Genomic DNA, 9,301 nt, shown 5'->3' on the forward strand with positions numbered 1-9,301 from the left:
GGAGGGAGAAATTGATGGATGGATAGACAGAGACAGAGACAGCGAGAGAATGAGACGGAGAGACCTGGAGATTCACAGTTTCCTTTCTTTCCTTCACCACCCTCTCCCCATCTTGGCGTCATCAGGATTAAAAGAAGGAAAAACACAGATGATTAAATGATTTAAATGTGCAAGTAAAATAACACCTCAGTGAGCACATTATGCAAATCCATTCAATTAACATCATAAATGAGGTGAAGCCACTAGGGCCAAGAAGCTAATTTCTCTGGGGTCTCCAGCTCCATTCCTGCCCCTCCCTGAATGCCAGAAACTTCTTGGAGCGGAAGGGAAGGGGGCGGGCAGGGGCTCACAAGAGGGCCCTCGGTGTGCTGGCGCCTGGGCAGGTACCTGCTGTTTGTCCTCACTCTGCCCAGCACCTGTCAGAAGTAGGAACAGTCAGTTATTGCCCTGTTTTGCAAAAGAGAAAACTGAGGCCTGGAGGGGGGAGGAGATCAGAACCCAGGTCTTCTTAGAGCTTTGTGCTGACATTTTTTCAACTTGTCCCTTGAGGAGGTTTGAGCTTCTAGGAGGGGCTGCAGCTTTCTTAGGCCTTTAAGGCAGGGCTTATCTGCAAACCTTTTCTGTAAAGGGCTAGACAGTAGGATTTGTGGGCGAGACTCGGTGGCGCCCTTGTGGTTTGAAAGCGGCCTCAGACAATATATACGTGAATAGGTGCGGCTGTGTTACAATAAAACTTTATTTGTGAAAATAGGCAGTGGGCAATCCACAAGAGGTTGCTGATTGTGCGGAGGGATCCGATTTAACCAGAGCTGTCCCTGCAGCGGAGCAGTTAGCCACCGAAAGCTGCAGGACCGACCCTAGGCAAGTCCCTCGTCCCTCTGAACCTGCTCCTTCACCTGAACAATGACGGAATGTTCTGGGTGAGGTCCAGTGACAAGAGCGGGCTGCAACCGCCAATGGCGGGAGAGGCCTGAGAATGTCGGTGGGGCAGCCCCCAGCGAGGCGTGCGTGCTGGCACTTTCACTGCATCACGATTCCGTGGGCCCGTGGGGCAAGAATTCAGACACGGCGCAAGCAGAGACAGTTTGTCCTGATACATGACTTCAGCTGGGAACGCTTGAAGGATGACTCAGTGGCTAGAGGCTGGGATCGTCCGTGCTGCCTGTCAGCTGGGAGCTCAGCCGGGCTGTCGCCAGAATCCTTCCACGTGGCCCCTCCAAGGGGTCCGTCTGTGTGGACTAGTTTGGGCTCCCCTACGGTGGGGTGGCCGGCTTCCAAGAGAGCAAAACGACAACGCATTTTTATGTCCTTGGAAGCCACAGGATGCCACTTCTGTCACACCCTATCTTCAAAGCAGTCACAGAGGGGAGGGAACGTAGAACCCTATTGCCCGACAGAAAGAGAGTCAAGGTCACGTTGCAAGAAAACCAGGTGGGTAGGCAACGCTGTGGCCGTCTTCAGAAAATGCAATTAGCCCCATATTCCAGGCCCAGAAGCTTCTTACTTCACTGGTTCAAGGCAAGGTCTGGCCCTGCCACCGGGAGCCCCAGCGGCTCACCCCTCCCTGCAGTCCCAGATGAGCCTTTTTTGGTCAAAGTCAGCCCATGTTTAATCCCGGGTCTCCTTCCAGAGGAATCCTGAGCCGGCCGTGCAGCGGGACCATATTAGCAGTCAGAGTTAAGCCTTTTCATTACCGACAATGAAAGAAACAAAAGCAAACAGCCCCCACCCACACATCAGCCCTGGTGACCCCAGCATTGGCACGATAGTTGGCCAAGCAGATGGGGAACTGTTGAGACCAACCCAGCTGGGAAACGCCTCCCCAAGCCAGAGGACGGTTGTGTGTTGCGGGCGGGAGGGTGGAGCTGGGTCCTGGCCTGGGGCCATGGAGCAGGGGCCTCCAGAGAGCAGCTGGTCCAAATAGCCCCCCCCAACCCCCCGCAAGAGGCCGGGGCACAGCTGGGTCACACGGCTGCTGCGAGCAGTTTGCAAGTTGGAAGGAATCACTGAGATCAGGGCTGCTGAGACTCTGGGGGGAGATTTGAGAGCCTGGCCACCCCCCAGTTAGATGAACAATGGCTCTCTGATCCATCTCGGTCCAGAATCCCACCTCCTCTGCCACCTGATGCTCTCCTCCAGTGGGACGAGGTCCCCTGGGGCTCAGAGATGGGAGGGACTTGCGTCGGGTCTCAGGGTAACCCAGCAGCTGAGATGGGACTCGAACCCAGAGCCATGCCTCCTTCCACTGAGGTGGGCCAGCAGAGGCCCCTGGAGGTTTGGAAGCCCTTGCAAATGGTTCCAATTAATCAAAATGATATTTATTATTATTAATAATTACAAACAGTGATGTCACCCTCATTCATGGCACTCCATGTGCTAAGCATTACATGCACCACCTCACCAGGCCCCACAACAGCCCGAAGGGGAGTGACTCCTCCTGTCACTCCCACTCCAACAGAGGAAATGTGACCGACACAGAGAATAAAGGGTGGAGCTGGGACGCATTTTGTGAGAGAGAAGTGGCCCTCCCTGAGAGTGCTGGCATGCTGGGGTAGTCCCAGCCCTTGCACAGGTGCCTTGGCGCTTCCTGAACCAAGCCATCGGCAACTTGAACCCCCAGGAACCCCAGCTGCATGTGGCATTGATAATTGTCCCTATTTGTTTTTAGAGACAGGATCTTGCTGTGTTGTCCAGGCTGGAGTGCAGTGGCACAATTACAGCTCATAGTAACCTCAACTGCTGGGCTCAAGTGATCCTCCCACCTTGGCCTCCCAAAGTGTTGGATTGCAGGTGTGAGCCACCATGCCCAGCCCAGTTATCCCCATTTTAACAGGTGGGCAAACTGAGGCCCAGAGAGAAAAGCAGCCCACCCTACTTCTGGAGGAGTTGAGGGTGGGGAGACAGAAGCTGCAGCCAGCCCTGGCTGACATCCTGCCCACAGCTCCTTCCCCAGGGCGAGCCTGATGTGTGGGAACAACAGAGGGGCAGGGATGAGAGAGTGGCTCCCTCCCTGCAGACTTCAGCTGATCAGACAGTCCTGTGACTCATCCCCGCATCCCAGCGGCCTGAGGCTGCCCCAGCTGCGTTGCTCAACAGCGAGGAGGGCACCAGACCCCCCTCCCTTCCCCCATGCCTGAGGAGACATTGTTCTTGATGAAACAAACTCACCAGATGGGTAGGGTGACCATGTAATTTATTGGTCAAACCAGAACATTTTGGAGAACTATTAATAATCACACAGGGACAGGAGGCATTAACCAGGATGGTCCAGGGAAAACAGGAATGCCTGGTCACCCTACTGAACAATCGTTGCTTAACTTGAAATACCAGAAGCACCAATGTCAGACACTTGGGCATCAGCCGCGGGTTAGGGCCAAAGAGGGGCAGGTATATTTTTGAGAACGCCTCAAGTCATGGGGCACCCCTAGGGCGTTGCGAGTCTGCGCGTGGAGGCTTATAGGACATGCTCCAGAATGGGACTGCCTGGCTTTGCCCCTGCTTCTGCCTCTTACGGTCAGGCTGTGTGAGGCCAGGCATGTCAGCTAAACCCTCAGCTTCCCCATCCATGAATCCAACTTACCCCACAGAAGTGCTGGGAGGACAAAATGAGGCAATGCTGGCACAGAATAAATGCTCAGTAAACAGAGGCCGTTATTATTTTGCATTAGTTTAATGTTATTAATTAACTAGCCAGATGCTGAGAAGGGCAGACCTGGAGCCCCGGGACAGGACCCTGCCCAAGGGGTTTTGCACAAAGCTGGGGGAGCGAATGCCGGGCTAAGGGACGGGTGGGCTGTGTGTGGGGTTCAGAGGTGCAGGCGTCCTTTCTGGCTCAGGTAGGGGCATCAGGTGGGCCTCCTGCGGAAGGTGACCTCTGTGCAGGGTCGTAGTCAAGTCCCTTTGGAAGACGAAGGTCATAGGGGGCTCCTGTTTCTAAAGAGCTTATGTGCCCCCTTTTCTTGATGTAACTACGGTTATGAAACAAAAGTTCACTAGATCTCTGCTTTGCATCTTCGTGACAACTTCCGTGCTGTCTTTGAGATGTCGGACATCACAGTGCCGAGCTCACATTGCATCTGCCTGGTGCTTTTTCGGGTTGCAGGGAACAGAAGCGCTCGAGATTGCAGGGAAGGAGGATGGAAGAGGAGGCTTGGGGGCCGGGCGGGGCGGTGAACTGTGGATCGCAGGCGAGCAGGGCAGCCTGGCCTGGGCGCGGGAGGTGGGGGCTGGGCCCAGAGCCAGGGCTTCCTGAGAGTGGCTCTGAGCCTGGCAGCTTTAGCTCTTCCTCGGCGAGGACTCCTTTTCTGTTTTCTACAGACATGGCCGGACACAGTGGCCGCCCGCACTTGAGTTTATATTAACACATGTTCGGTTCAGAAACCACGGAGCATCTCTGATTCCCAAACCCAAATGCTGGGAAAAAAAAAAAATCTCACTGGTTGGCTCAAGTCACATGTCTGTCTCTTCATCCAATGCGCCTACGACCAAGGAAGGGGCGGTGGCACCCACAGGCAGAGCACTAATGGGTGGGGGCCGTGGCACATCTGTTGTAGATAGGTAATAGTTTGACATGCAGGAAAGGGAGAGGAGGGCACAGCGTGGCCACAGGCCCAGATGGGGGGAGTCAGGGCTTTGTGGGGAGGACACCGAGTGGCTAGGTCTGTGTCGGCCTTCCGGTGACTACTTGAAGGGCAGCTCTGGTGGCCACATCCCTGCCCTGTGCGCCGTGCTGCAGACACCGCCCAGAGATGAAAGTCACAGCGAGTCGACCGGCAGCGGGACCAGAGCTCAAACCCCCATTTCCTTTTTCCACCCAGGCTTGCTCTTCTAGGGCGTAGGAGGGAGCGGGGGTAGAGGAGCAGGGAGAATGAAATCAAGAAATAACAGGCTTCGCAGGAGCGGTAATGACATTTTAACTTGAAAATTGCAAGGAGATGTGGGGCTGCGGAGGCATATGCAAATTTCATGTAGATGAGATGCAAATCAGCCTGCTTGCTCCTGCCTGGTGCACCTGGATGTGGCTCAGTGACAAATCCTAACGGGCACCGAGTGGCTCTGTGATTGATTATCCAGGCCAGCTGGGATGACAACTGCACTTCTCTCCTGGGAGCTGGGGGAGAGGTGAGACTGTTTTTAGGCAGCCCTGAGCGCCCTCTGATGGGGGACCCTGAGACGTGGCCCTGCCTAGGTCAAGGATAGCAAATCTGGGAGGCGTCTTTTACTCATATCCATACAGGCACCATGGCAGACATCCTTAATCAATCATAGAATTCTTTCCTACTGAGCCAATCAGGTGCTCTGGGCAGCCCCTACTAATCAAAGAAAGTTGGCATTCATCCATTCATTCATCTGACAAATTTTGTTAAGTTTCTTCCCTGTGCCAAGGCAGGCTCAGTTCTTGCTCTCACAAACTCACAATTTAGTAGGGGATATGAGCTTTAAGTAAAATATCGCAAAACGGCAATTGAGATACATGTTATTAAGGAGAATTACCTGGTTTTTAATAAAAGGAGGTTTTGACCACTTCAGCAAAGGCTGGCCCTGTTGCTGATAACTGAAGGAGAAGGAAGACTCAGCTGGTTGAAAACGTGGAGGAAGAACACTCCAGGTAGAGGTTATCACTACATGATTTTCCCCACGCACATGGTACTGGTAAATAAACATTCCTCTTATAAAAAAAAAAAAAAGAAAGAAAAAAAGAAAGAGTGAGCTGTAGCAGACACTGTTAATGCTATACCCAGATTCCCTATGATCACTTTTTGTTTCTGTGCATCCGTACTCTGGCTTCTGTGTGTGTGTGTGTATGTGTGCGTGCTAAGCAACTTTGTTGAGATATAGTTCACATACCATACAATTCACCCATTTAAGTGTACAGTTTAATGATTTTTAGTATACTCACAGATGTATAATCATAACCACAGTCATGGAACACTTTTATTATCTCAAAAAGAAACCCTGTGCCCTTCAGGGGTCACCCCCATATTTCCCCACCTTTCCCATTCACCAGCCCCTGAGCAGCCACTAATCCCTTTCTCTATGTATAGATTTACATATTCTGGATATTTCATAAATATGGAATCATATAATGTGTAGTCTCTTATGACTCTTCTTTCATAATGTTTATAAGGTCATCTATGTTGTTGCATCAATCAGTATTTCTCTCCTTAAATTATTTTAATTGTGCTAATATATATATATATATATATGTACATAGCATTTGCCATTTTAACTATTTTTAAGTGCACAACTCAGTGGCATTAATTACATTTGTAATGTGCAACCATCACCACTGTTTCCAAAGCTTTTTCATCACTCCAAACAGAAACTCTGTATCCATTTAGCAATAACTCCCACTCCCTTCTCCACCAAACCACTGGTAACCTCTAATTTACTTTGTGTCTCTATGAATTGCCTGTTGTAGATATTTCACATAATGAAATCACACACTATTGGTCCTTTTGTGTCTGGCTTATTTTACTTACTTAGTATAATGTTTTCAAGGATCATCCATGCTGTAGTGTGTATCAGAACTTTATTCTTTTTATATGGCTGAATAATATTCCATTGTATGTATTTTTCTATGTCTATTATATGTATGTATATAAAACAAAATGTGATACATATGTATATTTTGTTTATCCATTCATCTGTTGAGGAACATGGGTTATTTCCACCTTTTATCTCCTGTAAATAATGCTGCAATGAACATTGGCATAGAAGTATCTGTTAGAGTCTCTGTTTTCCAATCTTTTGAATATATAACTAGGAATGGAATTGCTGGGTCATTCTATGTTTAACCTTTTGAGAAACTTCCAAACTGCTTTCCAAAGCAGCTGCACAATTTTGCATGGCCACTTACAGTGTATGAGGGTTCTGATTTCTCCACATCCTCACCGGCACTTGTTACATGTCTTTTGATTATAGCCACCCTAGTGGATGAGAATTAATATCTCACTGTGGTTTTGTTTTACATTTCCCTGATGGCTAACAATGTCGAGCAGCTTTTCACGTGCTCATTGGCCGCTTGTACGTCATCTTTGGAGAAATGCCTGTTCAGATGCTTTGTCCATTTTCAAACTGATCATTATTATTTAGTTGTGTCAGCTTTTTATAGATTCTTGGTACAGAAGATTATACTCCCTGGGCCCATACCTACGACTCTCTTCCAAGGACTGCTCTTGGGCCACAGGACCCTGCTTTGTGCCACATGATTTTGCAGAGAGCCTGAAGTGCCTCAGAAGTATAAAATACTCTCTAGAAATCCCCATGGGATCAGGCAGGGCTGAGACTTGGTAAATTGCACCATAGCTTCCCTCCCTTCCCTGGCTGGCTTCCTTTCCTGGTTTCTCTAGTGATTGCCTCTTCAACGAATCACCTGCATCTCAATCCTCATTGCCAAGTCGGCTTCTGAGGAACTTGACCTCAGAATGAGCTCGGAATGGCTGAGGAGCTGAAAGCGAGTTAGTGTTGCTGCAACTCAGAAAGCATGTGGATTGGGGCGAGGCTAACGTGGAGTGCAGGGGCTGACCACGCAGGGCTTGGTCGAGTGAAGGGAGGGTTGGGTTTTTTTTATCTGTCGAGCTATGGGATGCTATTGGTCAGTATTAGGCAGAACTGGCATTATTTTACATTTTGCAAAGGCCCCTCTAGTTTCTGCGTGGAGAACAGACAAAGGGAGCCCAAGTGGCTGCAGGAAGACCACTGAGGATACTGTCACAGTTGTCTAGGGGAGAGAGGGTGGAGGCTGGAGTGAGGATGGGGAAGGTAGAGAGAGAAGTAGAAGACTAGAGAGAGGTCGGGGGGCAGATTTAGGGGTCAAAGGGAGGTTCCGGACGACTCGCAGTTTCCAGCCTAAATGTCTGGATGGACAGACAGTGCACAGGGAGGGAGGCAGTGCTGGGAGGGCAGCCCGGGAGTTCCACATGCAAAGCGACACCAATTTGCCTTCCCTGGTCTCGCCTAATCCTTCCATTTCACAGACAGGGAAACTGAGGCCTGAGGAGTGCGTTGGCTCACCCAGGGACCCCCAGCACTCCCCAGGCAGAGAGGAATGGCACCCCAGGGGTCCCGCTGCCTGGCCAGACACTTCCTCTGCAGGGGTTCACTGGCTCTGGCCTCAGAGAGCTACTCTTCAGCTGGGAGAGGGTGGGGTTGGGCCAGATGGATTTTTCCTGGGCTGGAGGCCAGCTCACAACCCTGGAGAATAGAACATGCTTCGTGAGGTCAGACTGTGCCCTGGCCCCAGCCAGCTGCTCCACTGGGGGCTGGGTAACTAGAAAGCACAAGGTGTGGGGGACCCATCTCACGGTGGCCTACACATTTGTCCACTCTCCTGACTTTGGCATTGATCCAGAACCGGGTCCAGAGCCTGAGGTGTCCCCTTCGTGACCCCCTTCCTGGTTGTGTGACTTTGGGAAAGTCACCTCCCCTCTCCAGGCTTCGGTCTTCTCATCTGTGAAACAGGGACATCCCAGAATATGACATCTGTTCCCCTCGGGGTTATAGTCAGTACCAGGCAAGGAAACGGATGGACAAATAAGTGCTTTGTAACCTGCGAGGTGCCTGGACCTCGGTGTGGGCTCGGTCCTTCCTCCAGCCCAGCAGACATTCGAAGCTTTGCTCCGTCACAAGATGCCTGCTCCTCTGGGGGAAGAAAGGCCCGGTGTGGAACTGAGGCATGCAGAGACATTCTCCTGACCCGGCGGGCTTGACAAATCCGCTGCACAGATGGGAAAACTGAGGGGCACCCATCTACCCAGAGGTGCTAGGCTGGGAAGCCTGGATTCAAATGCAGGGCTCTCTGATTCTCAAAGTGGAAAGTTCCTTATCCACCCCATCCCCCCATTGGACAGATGGGGCAAACTGAGCACTAGAGAGGGGAAACGACCTGCTAGGGGTCATCAGGGTGTTAGCAACAGGGCAGAAATGGCACCTGAGGTCCCCGACTCCAGGCTCTGCTCCTGCCGCCCCTTGACTACCAACCCCTTGAGCTTGAAAAAAGGACTCCCATCCAGTGGGACATTCACAGTCACGTCACTGGCAGGCTTGGGGCTCCTTGTAAGCCCATCTTTTTCCACCAGAGCAGGCTGCAAGTTTTGTTTTAAAATCCCATGGCGGGGCACCGTGGCCTCTGCCTCCCCAGCTCGGCCTCTTGGGGGCTGAGGCTTTGCTGACTCAAAGCTACCTCGCCACCTGTTGGGGATCCCTGGGAGGGGAGGCCATGCCCTGCCCCCACCGTGGGGAGGTCAGAGCAAAAGCCGATAAATTAGGCCCAAGTCAAGTCCAGCTCTGCCCCTCACTG

Source organism: Microcebus murinus, chromosome 16 (assembly GCF_040939455.1).
Source record: "Microcebus murinus isolate Inina chromosome 16, M.murinus_Inina_mat1.0, whole genome shotgun sequence".
Taxonomy (NCBI): Eukaryota; Metazoa; Chordata; class Mammalia; order Primates; family Cheirogaleidae; genus Microcebus; species Microcebus murinus.